The 17,335-nt window shown below is 46.1% G+C and overlaps 1 protein-coding gene across 9 annotated transcripts in view; it reads left to right on the forward strand.

Annotated features, from left to right (window-relative positions):
* The window catches only part of USP20 (ubiquitin specific peptidase 20), a 211,290-nt gene that overhangs the window by 157,168 nt on the left and 36,787 nt on the right, over positions 1–17,335 (forward strand). For 2 of the 9 annotated variants that reach the window (XM_029614272.1, XM_029614275.1), the window contains 2 exons: positions 3,876–3,984; positions 5,306–5,932. The gene's annotated coding sequence lies outside the window, so the exon portion shown is untranslated. Of the gene's footprint in view, positions 1–3,875; positions 6,167–17,335 lie in introns of those variants that run through there. The other 7 variants (XM_029614271.1, XM_029614270.1, XM_029614273.1 and 4 more) reach the window with 6 other exon arrangements.

A 17,335-nucleotide genomic window follows, 5' to 3' on the forward strand; every position in this document is an offset into this window, starting at 1 on the left:
CCAACCAATTACTCAACCACAGGAGTCTCCATGCTGCTACAGCAGAAACCATATTTTGGGCTGATGTCCGCATTAAATCATACAGAGCATCTGCCCCATAGGGCACACCTACTTCATACCTAGTTGCCTGCATCAGGCTACCACAAACAGCAGCTTGAAGACTCAAGGCTGAAACCTCAAACAGTCTCTTCAAAAGGATCTCCAGTTTCCTGGATGCCCTACAGTGCTGTCGACCCTGCCACCAGAATGGTCATCCTCTTGGTCACTGCCGGCATCACCACATGCATCTTTGGAAACTTCGAGTTTCGAGGTCTCTCCTGGTAAGGGTTACTGCTTTGTCATGGCCATAGCCACCTTCAGACTGGCCTCAAGAGAATCCCACTCGTGGTCAATGAGCTTCTTCCCATGTCCGAGTTCTCATGCATGACTCAGGTCCCCAGTTCCCCTAGTACAAGGGGAATAATTAGAAGTAGTTCCTTCTTAGGGACCTCAGCTGCATCAGTACCATCACCATCTGGTACTTCCACAGGAACAGTGACGGATGGTCTTGTGGATCATCTCGCAGGCCCTCCTGGAGACAGACACCCTTGAGGACCTTCACCATCTGAAATGTCCAAAGTCTCCAAATCCATACCAGTCTGGCGTCCCAGACCGAGGAGTCAAAGGAACCCCCCCCCCCCCAGATTGTGCGTGTGTGTCCACTTTAGTTAGGTGAGCGATTGGGACTGCGCACATTTATTTGTCACTTCCTTCTGGGCTCTATAGCCTTATAGAACAAAAGGACAAAGTTTGAGAAAAACTCCTCAGACCCACTGGACCCCTTGCCCACTGTGTCCCTTTGGCTCCCCCATGTCCTCCCTGGAGTGTACGTTCGCTGGGGACAGGGAGCAAAGGGAGTCTAATTTCCAAGCTGCTGCTACACAAGCAGTCAAAATGTCCGTAGTTCCCTCTGACCCCTCCAGGGCCTCTTGAACACGACCCGATGACTTGGTGCAGCACTTGTTAATTGTGTTTCCCATGGAAGTCCCTTCCCCTCTGGAGGCAGAGATGGCAACAATGAGGCCTTATTAAGGCACGATCACCTCAACCTATAGGCCCTGCATGCTTTACTGCCGCGGCTGGTACCAAAGAAAGGACAAAAGGACAGAGGGGGAAGGGAGAGTAACTCCCTAGCTACTGCTCCAAGTGCAGTCAAAATAGTCCCCATCCTCTCTGCCCCCCCCCCCCCCCCCGGGGCCTCCTGAATGGGACCAGACAGCCAGGTGCAGCGCTTGTTAACTGTGCTTCCCGAAGAGGACCCTTCCCCTCCGGCAGCACATGAGGCCTTATTGAGGCATGATCTCCTCAAACTACAGACCCTGCACACTTTCCCATGCTGAGCGGAAGGTGCTACCCTCCTGCCGTGTGTTCTGTCACTACGCCTCCTGGCACTGTCCCAGACCCCCAATTCTGCCACCAAGTCAGTCAAACCTCCTCTCACCCATCCACCATGATCACTGGTGGGAGCAAAGCTGCCTGAGCCGTCCTAGCTTTTTTTTTTTTTTTCCCCTACTAAAGGAGCAGCAACCAACAAAGGGAAAAGTAACAAAAATAATATTTCCCTGCTTCTGGCTGCTCTTGGCTGATAGTTGAGGGTGAGAGGACCTCAGCGGGTGTGAGGAAACCAGGACTCCTGGCTTTCCCTTCCTCTGGAAGACAAGGGCCGAGGCAGATCAGGGATTACCAACCTCCCGCTCACCCTGCTCGTCCCAAGGGATGGCCCACAAAGGAACCTAACACCTCGGGGAGCCTCTTCTTTCTTCTCTTCTTCCAAGAATTTAAGAAAACCTCTACATTTTATTTATTTATTTTATTTATTTTCTTTATTTTAAACTCCAGACTGCATCTCTGCACCTCTACCATCTGCTGGAGACAGAGAAATACTGAGGGACTGCAGGGGGCACTCTTGGTTATGTAGCAGTGCCTCAATGTTTTGTTCTCTGCCTCCATCTGCTGGTAGGGATGCATAACCTGCACTTGTCTGGACTGATCTGGGGTACGAACAGGAAGGGTGTTTTCTGCATTTTAGTTTGCACTTCTAATAAAGCCTTATGTTTGGCACTATCTTGAATTGTTTTGGTGGCTGAATGAATTTTAGAACTCCTTGAAATTCAATTGTTTTCATATCATCATCTTTTGAGTTTAAAAGGAATGGCTTCTGACATTTTTTGCAAGAATGCAGGACATATGGTATCTTCAGGAGGTGTAGTACTTCTTGGCGGTTTTGTTGATAGATCGGAGGATGGGTCAGGTGATGGTATCCCTGACATATATTCCATTGACTTGTAATAGGTTTGCAATCTTCTGACCATAGCATGTTCTGATTTCTCTACTTCTCCTGATGATTTTTTTTCAAGGAGTTTTCTTTTCCCTTCTTGAAAAAGGATGAAAAGTTTTGATTGCAGTTCTTCCACTAATTTTTCTAGTATTGTTTTTTGAAATTAAGTCTTTTTTTTTTTCTTTAGACCAGGGATGCCCAAACCCGTTCTGGGCCCCCAGCCAGTTGGGTTTTCAGGATATCCCTAATAAATGTGCATGAGATTTATTTGCATTCACTGCCTCCAATGTATGCAAATATTTCTCATGCATGTATTTATTAGGGATATCCTGAAAACCAGACTGGCTAGAAGGAACCCAAGGACCAATTTGAGCAACCCTGCTTTAGACATTTCTTTAATATGTTTTTAAAATTTCTGACCATAGTTCTTGCAGAAATGCATGACATTCTGATAATGGAGGAAATGACAAAAGCATTCTGTTTTCTACTTGTGGTAGGCTCCAGTAGTGGAGGTGATCTCAAGCTTCTGAAGTTGAATGTCTGCACTGACTGTCCCATTAGTCACTATGTATCTTCAAGGATGTATTGGAGCCATGAATTTGCACCAGTGATTTCTTGGATTGATGCTTCAGTGCTGATATTTCTGGGCCATTTTGTTTCGACGCTGACAACTGATTTGGTGCTGAGCACACTTCACCTTGATGCTTTGGCACTGATGTGTCTGTGCCATGGAGCTTTGGTGCTGACTTTTTGTGCCTTTGTTTTGCCCAGTACCTCTTTGATGAATCTTCTGATGGAGACCTATAATGCTTCTTTTATACCCCTCTCTGATAAGATTGAAAGCTCATATCTGAGTCTGAGATCCTGAAAAGCTAGCGCCCATGGGGACATTCTGCTGAAGGGGCCACAGTTAGCAATGCCAGGATCTGGTCCGAGACATCTTAGGTATAGATCATTGCCCTTTTGTGACAGCATCTTTGACACACTGTGAAGGGGTGCTTGCCTTTTTTTCTTTCAAGAGGATTTTTCCAAAGACATATTTTATTTATTTAATTTTTAATGTTTGATTCACTGTCTTCTGTTCTCCAATTGTAGTATTTATCTTTTATTTTAAACATAACTGGGAGTGAGAAACCATTGACTGTCATGAAGTGGGTGACAAAAGACTGAGGGAAAGGTGTGCGGCGATGGCAGTATGGGAATTCCTGCACATGCTCAAAGTGCCATTAAACTTTCTGAGCTATGAGAGAGAAGTCCTGGCTCGACACCATCAGATGACATTACCCTTCTTGTGTGGCTGTATTCTGCTGCTGGTCCAGGGAGAAAAGCATCTCTCTTCTGCTTATCTGCATAAAGAATAATTAAAAAAAAAAAAATCCTGCCTGGGAGCATAAACAGTAGCTAGGGCTCATGCATCTCACATGTCAGGAAGGAGCAGTGGTTTGAATGCATTTCCTGAGCAGGACCCTCAACACAGACAAAAGTGCTGGAAGTTTGCGTACCAAAGTGGCACTGCCTGATGTCAGACTGTGAGTAAAATAATTTTGTTCCTCTGCAGGTGCCGCAGGGAGTCACCAAGTGAAAGCTGGTAGTAGGACCACCTTCACATTGCTAGGGTACAGAAAGAGACAACTATGGAACACTTCCGGGGGTTTATTTTGTTCACTGTGAGTAATTTCAGAATAGAGCAAAAGAATGTTCATTGGACTTAACCACACCATTGTGGTGCCTTTGAGCTGTAAATGGTTCTAATATATGATGTATATTTTTCAGCTAGGCTTATAGAAATGTGTGTATATTATTGCCATTGCTGGGTGTGGGAGGAGTTTGCTTTACCATATGCCCTGGTGGTGTAGACAGACCATAATCATTCAAAGCTGAAAATGACGCATGCCCTCTGTGAGCTGGGGCTCTTCAAGACGATGGAGGTCTCTTATTGTATTACCCAGGTTGCAGAAGGTGCTGGGCAGCTCCAAGGGAAGAGGGGAAAGGGGTTGGGCTAAGTTAGGAGCAGAAAGACAGAAGTTATGTTGGATGCCAATATCTTAAAAACTGTTATGTTTTATTTCTTTTGTAATCCACAAATACTAAAGAGTAATTGCTTTTTTGTGGAGAAGAGGAAATGTTTTCCACTGTGTTTCTTCCTCTATATGGAAAAGCCTCTATTCACACATGCACCCAGACTTATGCCTTCTCTTCCCACTTTCCCTGTAGGTTAGTGTAGGAAGTGGTGTGTTTTTAATGCCAGCTTCCTTCTGACCAGCCTGAGTTTATATGCAGAAGAGTCAGTGTCTTGTATTCTGAGCCTTGCTTGCAGGACATTCAAGGATAAGAGTGATGCCACCTTTCCTGTGTAACATGAGAAAGACACATGTTTATTGAAATTCTGGCACTGCGTTGCTAATGTCAGTTCAAATCCCTGGACTTTCTCATGTGTGTGTGTATATCTATATCTGTCTATGCATATAGATATATAAATAGTGTCTCCTTCCCCCCTACATCTTCATTTTAGAGATGTCCATGCACCAGTTGCAATGTGGTGCTTTCTGGAATAGTCTTATCTTGAATGTCAGTACTAAAAGTATCATTTACAGAAGTGTTTTTCTATAGTAAGGAAGTAGCACTTTTATAACTATTTGTTGCCTGTGGGCACATGTGAAGGAGGCTATATTTTGCACATAAGCTGTTCCCTCTCAGTGAGCTACCCTGGTTCTGCATCCTTCTCAAGCTTGTGCTATATACAGGGTGAACTGCCTCTTGCATATGCTGTAACCATCGAGAAGCAGCATAGCTTGTTTTTTTTAATGTTGTTTTCTAGCCACAAAGCAGGGGGGCAGCTGGTCAGACCTGGGACAGATGGTGCTATAGCAGGAACCCCTGGAGCAAGCTTTAACACTTGTTGCTACGTGTGTACACTTTTTTTTGTTCTTTGACTTGCAATGCTTAACAAGGAGTGTCTGTATTAATCTCACAAACTTTCCTTTCTAGGAAACACATTGGTATTTCATTGCTCTGGAAAGCGACACACATGAGAGGGAGAGAACTTTGTAAATGTTTGCCTATTTAATGTAATTACCAAAACTTGTTCCAAATAAAATGTGAGAAAGTGGTGAGAAATTTGAGTCTTGGTTGCATGATGGTGCACAGCAGATCAAACCATCGTTATAACCAGCTTTGCCTCCCAGCAGGTCCCAATGCAAGAGGAAACGCTTGATTTTGTCTTAGCTGAGCCTCAGCCAGGTGGCGGGCTGTGTTTTGTAGCTGCTGGGTCTTTAGCAGTTTTCTTGTTCAGTATTGTAGCCTAGATCATGCTGTACAGACAACTAATGTGACATTACTTTACACTGTGTGCTACAAATATGGAAGAAATCCGTGTAAAAATAAATGTGCTTGCAACAACTGGCCTAAGTTCTGGGTGCTGGGATGAAAGATAGTGCTCCTCCTGTAACTAGTCTAGGAAAGATAGATCCTACTTTGGTACTGCAAAGAACATGCCAAGAACACTGAGCACTTTCTTTCTGAGACCCTATGTATTCCTGCCTTTCCTGGCTCAGGGATATACTGGTTTACAACTATAGGGAATTTTGCTAGATAAAATAAAACAGCCCATTAATATCCAGGAAACATTATATTGTCCTGTAAGGTCATCCTCTGGGATGGGTAGATCCCTTTTATGCTATTGGTCCAGGAAAACTGTTTTTGTTGTTCTGACTCTAATAGCCCAGTTACTAGAACACAAGACACACCTTTTTGGGTTATACTGTCATAATAACAAAAAAATAGATATTTGTTCAATAGCAGATATAACTATTTTTCTCTCAGTACAACTTTCTCCCCAGTGTCACATATCAAGCTGCTACCCTTCCAATTTTATGACTATTCCCCTTCTCCCTCCCTCTTCAGTTGCTTTTTCATACTCCCTGTGGAATGGAAACTCTATCTCCCAAGAAGCTTGCCTATATTCATGACCTTTTTATCTCTCATTCTCGATCTCCTTGCCTTAATTGAAACCTGGTTTCCCCCTGAAGACTCCGCTTCAGTTGCTGCTCTCTGTAATGGCGGTTATCTTTTCTCCCAGACATCTCATCCAATAGTCCATAGTAGTGATGCTGGACTGCTTTCTCCCTCCTGTAGATTTCACCTCTTTCTTCCATATCAATCTCATTTTTTTCATACTTTGAAGCCTACTTCAACTGTCTATTCACCCCACTACCTCTCCAGGAAGTTGTCATCTATTGAGCTCCTGATAAATCCCTCTCTTCCTTTCTCACTGACTTTGATTCCTGGCTTCCCTTCTTCATTGATTCATCTTCCCCCTTCCCTTATCCTTGGTGACTTTAACCTCCATGTTGATGACCCCTCTAACTCTTATGCTTCAAACCTCCTTTCCTTAACTTCCTCATTTGCTCTCCAACTCTGCTGTACTGCTCTTATTCACCAGCATGACCCCTGCCTTAACCTAGTCCTTTCTTCCAACTGCTGTCTCTCAAGACTTCTCCACCTCAGTTCTTCCTATCTGAGACCACTGTCTGATAACTTTCACACTAAACTACCTTCCCCACAGACTTGTCCAGTCACCACTTACACTTACTTTCAGGAATATCCAAGCTGTTGACCCTTGTATTGTTTCCACTACTGTTTCATTTTGCCTATCCTTCATTACATTGTCTGAGTCAATTGACAAAGCAGTTTTTCTTACAACACTATACTCTCATCCACTTTAGATAGTCTTCCCCTCCCCTTACCTGTCCTGTAAGACACACCAAACCCTAGCCTTGGCTCATCCCTAGAATTTACTACCTACATTCCTGTGCCTGCTCTGTTGAACATCTCTGGCTAAAATCCCATGCATGTATAGGTTTCATGCATTTCATGCTGACCACCTTCCGGTTTGCTATTGCACTTGCCAAGCAAGACTACTACATCCATCTGAAAAGCTCTCTTGCACCCAACCCTTGCCAGCTCTTTGCCACATTCAGTTCCCTCCTCAAACTTCCTTCCCCCCCCTCTTTCACACTCTGCCCAGATTATGGCTGACTACTTCCATGACAAGATTCACAAAATTAGTCCTAAGTTCTTAACCAGGTCACCTCTACCTCTCTTTCACCCACTTCTTTCCTCTACCCTTCCCCTAGCCTCCACTACGCTCCTCCTCCTTGCCTGAAGTCACAGTGGAGGAAATTGCCTTTCCCGTTCATACCCCAGATCAATCCAGACAAGTGGATTTTGCATTCCTACCAGCAGATGGAAGCAGAGAATAAAAACTTTTCTCCCAGGACAAGCAGGATGATAATCCTCACTTGTGGGTTACGTCACTGGATGGAACCCTATCACGGAAAACCTTTCTGTCAAAGTTTCTAGAACTTTTGACTGGCACACTGAGCATGCTCAGCATGCCATAATCCCTGTAGCCACAGGGGTCTCCCTTCAGTCTCTTTTTTTTTCCACGCTGCAGTTTGCCTTGCGGTTAGGAGCTCTGTGAGAATTTTCTCACAATTTTTCCTCACGGAAAAACTTGAAGTTTTCTTCACAAAAAGTTCCCTCATAGGGGTCTCCCATCGTGACATCGTTTTCCTCGATGCTCGGCGAGTAATTTCCACCGTTTTCGGTCGGTTCCGGCTACCTTACCATCGGTTCCCGTAGGCCACCGACCGTTTTCGCGGCCCTTTTTTCCAACATGGCTACGGGCTTTAGAAAATGCCCAGAGTGTCCACTTATGATGTCAATTACAGACCCGCATGATGTCTGTGTGTTGTGCCTCAGCTCAATACACGATGTTCGTCGATGCCCAAGCTGGTGTGCCTGACTTGACAAGATGGAGTCCCTTTTCAAAATAAAGGTAAGTCCATCGACAAACCTTGCCTGGAGCAGCAAGGCAGCGGTGACCGACCGTCACCATCGGTATCTTCTTCCTCGGTGCTGGAGAAAGACCTGGCCGAGCACCGAGGGAAACACCGAGGGAAACTCCCGGTGCCGGCACAGACACTGCATCGGCTTCGATGGCTATCGAGCTGATGGCAAAGAGGACACGGATAGAGGAGCCTCCAACCTCCTCTTTACCCGAGATACTGAGGCGATCCCCACAGACATCGGTGGCGGGTACTGAGTCCCCACAGACTCCTGTGGAGGTGCCAGTAGTGTCTAGCCTGCCTCCCCCTGTAGCTGTTACCTATACCAACTTCCAGGGAGGAGCTGGACATGCTTGTTCGACAGGCGGTCCTCGATGCTCTCCAGAGCATTCATCCTCCATTGATGCCGGCCCTCATACTGACACCGGAGCCATCGATCTTCACACTGCTACTCGACCGCCTGAACACACTCATCGGTGCCCTTCTGACCCAGCCTGGGCCACCAGTACCGAAACGACCTACTGAGTCTCCGAAACCCCCGCTACCCATTCTGGGGTCCTCGGAAGATGAGGGCACGGACTCCAGTCCTCTTCCCGCGCCGCTTCCACCGATGCCGGAACCAGTTCCTGGTCCGTTGGGGCTCTCGGGATCGAGATGCCCATGATTCCCCTCGATGCCATTGATGCCGCCGCATCCTCCATCGAGGCCTTCGAGGGATCCCTCAATGCCAACACATCCAGGAGTACCAGGATTTTTCCCTCCCTCGGGATCTCAACCAGAGATCCTGATTGACCCATGGGAGGATGTTGACACCGACGCTTCTACGGAGGACATGCTATCAGAACCATCTCCTCCAGAAGAAAGGAGATGGTCTCCCCCAGAAGACCTCTCCTTTGCTAATTTTATAAAGGAAATGTCAGAGACAATCCCTTTTGACCTGTTCACAGAAGAAGACACACGTCATAAAATATTGGAAGTCCTCCAATTTGTTGATGCTCCCAAAGAAATTATGGCTGTTCTCGACCACAAGGTACTCTTGGATCTCCAACATCGTCTATGGGAGCACCCTTGCACTGTCTCACCAGTAAATAGGAAGACAGATGCAACGTATCTTGTCCAGCATACTCCAGGATTCCAAGAGCCACAACTACCCCACCAATTAGTGGTTGTTGAATCCGCACAGAAAAAGGCCAGGAGACTGTGCCCTCACTCTTCATCTCCCCCTGGAAAAGACCAAAAATTCCTCAATATTTTAGGTTGAAAAATCTTTCAGGGATCTATGCTAGTGTCACGCATAGCTGCATATCAATTATATATGAAAAAGCAAATCGGAAGCCGATCCAGTTGGCTGTGATACAGTAAAGACAATGAGAATCGGACGATCAAAAGAAGCCCTTTATTTCAATGCCCGACTCTGGCCGAGTTTCTGCTAGTGTAAAAACCTTTTTTACACTAGCAGAATGAATGTCAGAGCGTTCTGCAGGCACTAATGATATTGTGACAGTGTGACAGCAGCCCTGCAGGCATATTTTAAGTCCTGCTAATTGAATTGCCCCTGAGGCAGCTCTATGAGCGAAACTCGGCCAGAGTCGGGCATTGAAATAAAGGGCTTCTTTTGATCGTCCGATTCTCATTGTCTTTACTGTATCAATTATATATTGCACAATATCAGAGGAATCTCTGGAAGCAAGTACAGGGAATAGCTGATACTCTTCCTCAATGCCATTCTACAGAAAGGCCTTGAGGCTGGAAAGCATGAAGTACGGGCTGTTTACGATTCCTTTGAAACTGCTTCTCGCTTATCAGCGACGGGAATCAGTGCCAGAAGGTGGGCTTGGCTTAAGGCATCTGATTTGAGAACTGAAGTCCAAGACAAGCTCGCTGATCTGCCTTGTAGCGGAGAAAATCTATTCGGTGACAAGATACAGGATGCAGTGGCTCAACTGAAAGACCATCATGAAGACCCTGTGTCAGCTGTCCATGGTTACTACGGAGGCTCCCTCCTCTGCAAGAAGGACCACGAGAAGGGACCCCAGAAGACCATTTTATCGCTTACGCAGGTATTATCCACCTACATCTCGCATGAGACCAACCAAACTACCTCAGAGAGGATATCCACGACAGCCCAAACCATCCAGGCCTCAGCCAGCACCACAGACAGGCCAAGCCTCTGGATTTTTAAATCTATTCAGAGAGCAGCAGCCACTCCACAAATCCAAAACCAGACTTGCCAGTAGGAGGTCGAATTCACCACTTCATAACCAACTGATTCAGCATTATATACATTATAACACAGGGATACCATCTAAACTTCCTCATGGTACCCCCGGATTCACCACCCAATCCACTGTGGATGCAAAAAGATCACACAACCCTTCTAGAGTCAGAACTGTCAGCCCTTCTGAGCACCAGGGCTGTGGAAGCTGTTCCCCGGGCACAGCAAGGCAGAGGGTTCTACTCCCGCTATTTTCTCATTCCAAATAAATCAGGTGGTCTCCGCGCCATCCTAGACCTCCGCAATCTCAACAAATTTCTACAGAAAGAAAAATTCAGGATGATGTCCCTGGGCACCATGCTTCCCCTTCTGCAAACAGGAGATTGGCCTTGTTCTCTGGATGTTCAGGACGCTTGCGCTCACATTCCAATATTCCCACATCACCGCAAATACCTGAGTTTCATAGTGGGACATCAACATTCTCAGTACCAGGTTCTGCCTTTCGGACTTGCCTCGGCACCCCATGTATTTACAAAATGCCTAGCAGTGGCTGCAGTCCATCTACGGAAGAACAGCATACACGTTTTTCCTTACCTGGATGACTGGCTGATCAAAAGCCATTCCAAGCAAGGGGCTCTCGATGCTCTCAAGCTCACTGTCAATCTGCTACACTCTTTGGGATTTCTCATCAACTACCAAAAATCCCACCTGACTCCATCTCACCTCCCTACTTTCATCGGAGCAGATTTGGACACCACTGTCGCAAAGACCTTCCTGGCCAATGACCGCGCAGTCACACTCTCCAAGCTAGCTTCGCCTCTGTGCACAAAAGTAACAGCCTCAGGCCATCAATTCCTAACGTTGCTGGGCCACATGGCTTCCACGGTCCATGTCACTCCTATGGCCAGGCTGGCCATGAGAATAACTCAATGGACTTTGAAATCTCAGTGGCTCCAAGCCACTCAACCACTTTCATCCCAGATTCAAGTAACCCACCAGCTACATTTATTGCTTCTCTGGTGGACACATAAAGCCAACTTGCTAACAGGTCTACCCTTCCAGCAAACAGTTCCGCAAGTAACTTTAACCACAGACACATCCAACTTGGGTTGGGGAGCTCATGTGAACAATCTTAAAACTCAAGGTACTTGAACACAGCTCAAAGCAACATTTCAGATCAATTTCCTAGAGCTTTGAGCTATTCGTTATGCTCTATATGCGTTCAAGGACTGCCTTTCACACAAGACTGTTCTCATTCAAACAGACAACATAGTTGCAATGTGGTACTTAAACAAGCAGGGCGGCACAGGCTCTTATCTCCTCTGCCAAGAAGCCGCGCAGGCCTGGGCCCTTGCACACTCCATGCATCTCTGGGACACTTATTTGGCAGGCATACAGAATGTAGTAGCAGATCGCCTCAGTCGACAGTTCCATCCCCACGAGTGGTCTCTGGTAATGACCACAATTTTCCAATGTTGTGGTCAACCAACAATCAACCTCTTTGCATCCGAACTGAATCACAAAGTGGGCAGATTCTGCTCCCTGCACAGGCAACAAAACAAGTTAGCCATGGACGCCTTCGCTCGCCCCTGGAACACAGGCCTCCTATAAGCGTATCCCCCAATACCGCTGATAGCCAAAACTCTCGTGAAGCTACAACAAGACAAAGGGTCAATGATACTCATAGCCCCATAATGGCCTCGACAAGTATGGTTCTTGATCAGAGAACCCATTCGCCTGGGCACAGCGCCCATTCTCATAACTCAGAACCAAGGCCTGTTATGCCATCCGAACCTTCAGACCCTATCCCTCACAACCTGGATGTTGAAAGCTTGATCCTGCAACCGCTAAACCTTTCAACTGATGTCTCACAAGTGCTTGTAGCCTCACGAAAGCCTTCCACATGAAAATCCTATCATTCTAAGTGGAATAGATTTACCATATGGTGCATGCAAAAAGGTATCGACCCCTTTTCCTGCCCTACTCCATCTCTATTAGACTATCTCTGGCACCTTTTAGACTCGGTCTCCAGACTTCTTCAGTGAGGGTACACCTGAGTGCCATCTCAGCGTACCACAAGGGAGTTGGGGATGCCCTGGTAACAGCGCAACCCCTTGTGAGTAGGTTTATGAGGGGCCTGTTACAACTTAAGCCCCCTCTATGGCCACCAGTCACTGAATGGGACTTGAATGTAGTACTTACAAGGCTCATGCGCTCCCCGTTTGAGCCTTTGCACTCCTGCGATGTTAAATTTCTTACATGGAAAGTTCTCTTCCTAGTAGCTATTACATCTGCTCGAAGGGTGAGTTACAAGCGCTTGTCACATACTCAACCTATACAAGGTTCCTACATGACCGAGTGGTCCTCCGTACTCGCCCTAAATTCCTTCCCAAGGTGATTACTGACTTTCACTTAAATCAGTCTATAGTCTTGCCCACATTTTTCCCAAGGCCTCTCTCTCACTAAGGCGAGAGGACTGTAAACGTGCACTTGCATTTTACCTAGACCGCACTGCAGACCATAGGAAATCCACCCAATTCTGTTTCATTCGATAAAAACAAACTCTCTCCAATTGGCTAGCAGACTGTATTGAATTCTCCAGGGACGAGTGAGGGCACACTCAGTGAGAGCCATAGCATCCTCAGTAGCACACTATCGTTCAGTACCGATTGCCGAGATCTGTAAAGCTGCGACATGGAGCTCTCTTCACACGTTTGCAGCACATTACTGCCTGGATAAGGAAGGACGTCAAGACTCTGCCTTTGGCCAATCTGTCTTGAAAAACTTATTTCCAGTATAATCCCAAGTCCTTCCACAACCATTTGATGTGATTTTCAGGCTGCCTCATTTTTCCCAACAGTACACCAGTTGTTGTGCCTGTTGCACAAGTTGTAAGCTGTTGGTCCTAACAAATATGAGTCAGCCTGTAGCTTGCTAATCACCCACATGTGAGTACTTCCATCCTGCTTGTCTGGGAGAAAGCAGAGTTGCTTACCTGTAACAGGTGTTCTCCCAGGACAGCAGGATGTAGTCCTACGAAACCCACCTGCCACCCTGCGGAGTTGGGTCCAAAACCGTTTTATTATTTTATTTTTTCACTCGCACCTTTTGCTACAAACGAGACTGAAGGGAGACCTCTGTGGCCACAGGGATTATGGCATGCTGGGCATGCTCAGTGTGCCAGTCAAAAGTTCTAGAAACTTTGACAGAAGTTTTCTGTGACAGGGCTCCGTCTGATGATGTCACCCATGTGAGGTCTACATCCTGCTGTCCTGGGAGAACACCTGTTACAGGTAAGCAACTCTGCTTTATGGCCAAAGCCAAAGGCCTTTACTCAGTCCTTATCCTCCTTGACCTATCTGTGCGACTTTTGCCACTGTTGACCTACTCCTTGCTACTCTATCCTCACTTGGATTTTGATACTCTGACTTGTCTTGGTTCTCTCTTTACCTCTCCCATCACACTTTTAAGTGTTTCTTCTGGCAGATCCTTCTCTACTGATGCCTCAATTGGTGTGCCTCAAGCTTCTGTCCTGGACCCTTTTTTCCCTGCATACTAATTTCCTTAGTTCTGATTTCCTCTCATGGCTTTCAATATCATTTTTATGTCTGATATACAGATTTAACCATTTACACCAGAAATTTCATCAGAAATCTAGTCCCAGATCTCAGCCTGCTTGTCTGACTTTGCACCCTGGATGTTCTACCACCACCTTAACATGGTTAAGACTGAGTTCCTTATCTTTTCCCTCAAGCCTACTTCCCTTCTTCCTCCTTTCTCTATATCTGTGGATAAGTCATCTTCCCAGTCCCCTCAGCCCCTAACTTAATAGTTATCTTTGATTCCTCTTGCTCCTTCTCTACACATATCCAAACTCTGCTAAAACATCACCAAAACCCATTCATTTTTTTCGGAACACTCTACCAGAACCTTTATTTACTCTCTCATCTCCTCCCACTTAAGACTATTGCAAACTGCTGCTCACAAATTTTCACAGCAAACTATCTCTCTCCACTACAATCTGTCTTAAATTCAACTGTTTGACTTATCTTTTGGCAAAGTTGCTACACCCTCTTCTGAAGTCACTGCATTGGCTGTTTCTGCATACAGTTCAAGCTTCTCTTACTCACCTACAAGAGCCTTCACACTGCAGCTCCTCACTACTTCTCCTCTTATCTCTGTCTACATCTCCCCTCGTGCACTCTGCTCATCAGACAAGTCATGCTATCTGTGCCCTTCTCCTTTATTGCCAATTCCCAACTCTGTGCTTTCCACCTGGCTGCACCATATGCTTAGATTTCCTGAGCTGGTGTGTCATGCTTCATCTCTCACCTTGTTTAAATCCCATCTAAAACCCCACCTTTTTGAAGATGCTTTTAAATTAAAAGTGTGTTAGTCTGCCTTCAGTCTCACTGATTAATTTTAATAATTGTCTGTTGACCTGTATGTTTGTCTTGATTAGTTTGTAAGCTCTATTGAGCAGGGAATGTCTCTTGTACAGTGCTGTCTGTTCAACAGTGCTACTAAAATGTTAAGTAGTAGTAATACAGGATCCATATAACTACAAACCTTTGAGTAGTTAGTGCATCTTACTGGGGAGCTGTGTCAGGGCACTGACTTCTCACATTCTTGGAGCTGTACCATCTTTCTCTGGTCTTGTATATGGTACCCAATGTAACATTTTACTAATTGGTAAAGAGTGAGCAGCAGGGTGCGAATGACAGGACCACATGGACATCATGAAATAGCACTTTATCATCCATGCCACACTAGTGTGTTATATCCCCCCTGCTAGCAGATGAGTCGGAGAAAAAAAGTTCAAAGCTGACTTCACTTCTCTTATAGGGGTCTGTTGCTGCCTTCAGTTCTTCAGTATTTTTCTGAGTCTAGCAGATGGTGCAGACATGTGGAGTGGTGCTGCAGCTATTAGTAGGCCTTGCCTGGGAAAGCTTTAGGCCCAGGTTTCTGGTGGAGTGTAGGCTGAATTTTGGGGGGTGGTCTGGGCAATGGGTCTGATTCTCCCTTGGAACCCAACTCAATTGAGGTCTGAGTTCCTGTACTGATGGGTCAAGCATTGGCTGGTTCTGGGTGACTTTGTTCCCTTGTAGTTCTGGCAGCAGGAACAACAGACAGCATACTCTTTCTCTATTCTTGGAAAACTTTGGGGGGGAGGGGCAGTAAAGTTTATTAAAAACAAAACAAAACAAAAAAAAAACCAACTTGCAATACAGCCTTTTCTCTGAACTGTCTCCCAGTCTCCTATGGTGCTGTGCTGGAGTTGGACTTGATCAGGGGGTCTGAAGTGATCACACTCTTCTCTCCCACCATCTGCTTGCTTCCGGTAAGGCTGTGAAAAGAGGGAGGAGGTATGGTGTCGCAGACAAGTGACTGTGGCTCCGAGTGTCAGCTGGTGCAGTTTACCTGGTTTATAAGTAGGTAGCCATCATGTGGGGAGGTGCAATCCATGGAGGATCAGCGCCCTCTTGTCAGCAAAACAGGGTGGGTTCCCTAGATCAAACCCTGGCCTCTGTGGTGGAAGCACTATAGTGCACATGGAATAGGAGGGTGGCATTCATATTTTGGCTTGATCAGCAGATATTTTATTGCTACTTCATGCTAAAAATAAATAATAAGCATGCCAGACTCTTTACTTTCCTCTTCCCTCAGATAGTCAAATGGAAGTTCTGCGGGAACTACATATTTTCCCTCAGAGTAGAGGCTATGCTGCTCCAGTTCTCTACTGAGTTATTTCACCAGATGCCTCACAACCATGTTGGAGCTCCTCTCTGACAGGTGAGTGATGGAGAGAACAGCCTGTAGAATGGCTCTCTTCCCCTCTACACCAATGAAGCTTCCTAGAGGGTCTTTTAAGGCTAAATTAGGCTTGTGATGCTGTAGAGTGCTGTATCCTATTATAAAAAATAAGGCAGGGTGGTCCTTCTCGGGAAGCATCTTTTTGATTTCTTCTTGAGCCCTTCCTTGCCCTTGGCCATATCACTGCATTGAAGAATCTGAGGTTATTCTTGGCAGCATACTAGGGTGCTTGAGCCTTCCACTGGCTGGACAAGAGGAAGAGGAGATGACTGATCCAGTGGATAGGGGGCTGTTGTTGACTCAGTAGGGAGGCTGTTATCCCAGGACAAGCAGGATGCTAGTCCTCACATATGGGTAACGTCATTGATGGAGCCCTATTGCGGAAAACTTTCAGTCAAAGTTTCTAGAAAGTTTTGACTTGCACTCTGAGCCCACTGAGCATGCCCAGCATGCCATGATATTCTCAGCCACAGGGGTCTCCTTCAGTCTTCGTTTTTCCATGCTGCTTTTGGAATCGCGGAGCAGGAGCCTGTGTGAGATTCTCACACAATTCTGACTAAAAATCAGATTGAAAAACTTAATAATTTCTCTCCCATATCGGGGTCTCTCTTGTTACCACCGGCCGGTGAGTAAAAGATTCTCATTCCGACTCATTTGAGTAAAAGAAATTTTCTTCACATTTACATCGACAGCTGTCGACTGTATCATGGCCAAGGGATTCAAAAAATGTCCCAAATATAATCGGACCATGTCGATTACGGACCCACACCTAGAGTGTGTACTTTGCTTGGGCCAATTGCATGATGTAACATCTTGCCCAAAATGCGCTGAAATGACTGCTAAAGGTTGGAAGATGCGCCAAGAAAAGATGGAACACTTGTTCCATCTTCAGCTTTTACCTTCCCCATCGAAGTCCACTCAGTCATCTCCGGCCGGAGTTTCGAAATGACTGATACTTAAAAAACGTCATCTGGAAGGTTCAGGGGATCGTTTATCACCGACCCCATCCATGGCATCGATGAAGTCAGCGTCGGAGCATCGATCGAAACATCGACATCGCCATCCATCGATTCTGGAAAATCTGCTATCCCCAGAGAAGTCGACAGCCAAGCGGCCTCGCCTGCAGGAAACACCGAGGCG

Source organism: Rhinatrema bivittatum, chromosome 8 (assembly GCF_901001135.1).
Source record: "Rhinatrema bivittatum chromosome 8, aRhiBiv1.1, whole genome shotgun sequence".
Lineage (NCBI taxonomy): Eukaryota > Metazoa > Chordata > Amphibia > Gymnophiona > Rhinatrematidae > Rhinatrema > Rhinatrema bivittatum.